General features: G+C 37.2%; 1 non-coding gene across 1 annotated transcript; it reads right to left on the bottom strand.

Annotated features, from left to right (window-relative positions):
• Window positions 1–1,772: 1,772 nt before the first annotated feature.
• Window positions 1,773–1,878, bottom strand: LOC149089615 (U6 spliceosomal RNA). Its single transcript, XR_016193210.1, has one exon. It is a non-coding gene; the product is annotated as a U6 spliceosomal RNA (small nuclear RNA).
• Between the last annotated feature and the right edge of the window lie 480 nt (window positions 1,879–2,358).

Raw genomic sequence — 2,358 nt, 5'->3', positions numbered from 1 at the left:
GCGGAACCCCTGATGGTTACGAATCTATTTTCACAGACTTCCGCAGTGTGTATACAGTAGACTGTCTCTTCAGCGCACTGTTCCGCAAAATCTTGTGGTCATTCCACGGAAAAAACAGAGATGCTCCCCCTTATATCAGAGAAATACTCAAAAATTGTTTGTTTTCCGTGGAATAGCCCCAAGATTTCGCGAAATTCTTGAGGAACAGTCTGCGGAAGTCAGTGAAAGAAGAGACAGTCTTCTTTCACTGTGTATACACATTGCGGAAGTCTGTGAAAACGTCAGGGGTTCCTTGAGGGCTTTTTTACGTAAATTTTGAATATTTCTCTAATATACAGGGTGTCTCTTACAGTTGACGTTATAGTTCTTGCGGTTCAAGAAGACACTGAAGGTATTCAAATCATTTCTCCTATTTATTTATTTTTTGGTCGATCCGTAAATTATTTTCTTCCATTCATTTGCTTTTTACCGGTCCTCAAATTGTTTCTCCCATTCATTTGTTGCTGGTTGACAAATTATTTCTCCCATTTTTGTTATTATTTTTTAGGTCTTCGAACTATTTCACCAATTCATTAATTTTCACCGATTCCCAAATTGTAACTCCTATATAGCCTACAGTATTTTTTGCTGGTCCGCAAATTATTTTTCCTATTCGTTTTTTACTGGTCCCCAAGAGTTATTTCTTCTATCATTTCTTGCTGGTTCACAAATTATTTTTCCCATTTATTTATTCTTTTGCCGGCCTTCGAATTGCTTCTCTAATTAAGTTATTTTTTCCGGACCGCAAATTAATCCTCCAGTTTCCTCTGGTCCGCGAAATCGTTCAACTATTTTCCCCTGTCCGCAGTTGTAAAAAGTTTGAAGAACACTGTTCTAAAGCAAAGACTCTAAAATAGACCATCCACCGGGAAAAAGCTCAAATGGATTTAAATGGGAAAAAATCACTTTATTAAATCTTTGTCGCGTCCAGAAACTTAAAAAATTGTATTTATACTTGAGAAAAATTGTACAAAGAATGTAATATTTCATAAAAATGTAGGGTTTTGGGATTTATTACCAATTTAAGAGCCTGCCGGGAGATGAAATCACATCAGAGTTTCAAAAAAAAAATTGAGAGGGCCTTTCAAGATCTTATTTCTGGTAGATATTATGCACATAAAAAATTGTGAAAATAGGGGAAAAAGAAGCGTTTTATATACGTATATATGTACGTATATATATATATATATATAGTACACAACAGCATATATATAGTATAGTTATAAGGTTAAGGGCAGACAAATTTGTGCACACCTGCGTGCATTAACGCACGGACGTGGCAAAAAAAGATTGAAGAGAGTCTAGAGGTGGCTAGGTCACACAATCTCGATTGAAATAACGTTATTCTTCTTTTCTTACATACAGGGGTAGACAAAAAAATATATATATATCTTGGCGAATTTAGATATTTGGCGATTTACCGTGGAAACTTTTAGATGAGTATTTCAGAATTCAATTCGAAGATTCTAGTCCAGTGTTTCCTCAAAGTGTGCGTCGCCAACCTTTGTCAAGAACGAGCTGGAGATATTGAGTTGTGTGATTATAAATGCTATAAGAAGTGGTTCTTTGATATAGAGAAATTATCATTATATTATAATATATTTTTTATAATGTTCACTATTTTGGGGGAGCCGAAGATAAACCATAAATTGGGCAAGGGAGCCGCGGGCGTCAAATGTTTGAGAACCGCTGTTCTAGTCCAAGGGCGCTGCACAACCTTTTCAATCCGCGGGCCAGATATGCGGTTTATCAGCCGTTCGCGGGCATCCTTGCTCAGGGACCATGATAATATTCTCTGTATCGTTCCAATTTCAGTATTTGTACTGCCGAAGTGAGTAGGCCTACTCATATACTTCGAGAAGTGTTCTTATGTTTGGTCAGATGGGGTGGACAGAATAATAGGCTATGGGGGGGGGGGTGTTTCTACTTTTCCGACATATACCCATTACACGTGAGTATCTGTCTGTTATGTCAAGTTCAAGCCACTCGCGGTCCAGGAACTTGTTTACAAAGAGTGACCATATGGCATATGACACGTATTTTACGGAACATTCCCGTTATTTTGTCCTTCAGCCCCAACTTAACCATAAATTCCAACTTGCCTTTGATAATTTATTTCAGCTGTAACTGGCAATTTTAATTGAATTTGACAATTATTTCGGCTGCAATTGGCAATTCCACTTGCCTTTTACAATTTTGTCGGACGTAGATTGCAATTTTATTTGCTTTTGACAATAATTTCTGCTGTAACTAGCAACTCTACTTGCTTTTGACAATAGTTTCGGCTGTAACTAGCAACTTTACTTGCCTTGACAGCCT

The sequence above is a fragment of the Pholcus phalangioides genome, unplaced genomic scaffold (assembly GCF_987345545.1).
Source record: "Pholcus phalangioides strain wild (caught in Gottingen) unplaced genomic scaffold, Ppha-v1.0 ptg000001l_1, whole genome shotgun sequence".
In the NCBI taxonomy this organism is placed as follows: Eukaryota; Metazoa; Arthropoda; class Arachnida; order Araneae; family Pholcidae; genus Pholcus; species Pholcus phalangioides.
Note: the sequence above shows the minus strand (reverse complement) of the source record. Positions and strands in the feature narration are given on the sequence as shown.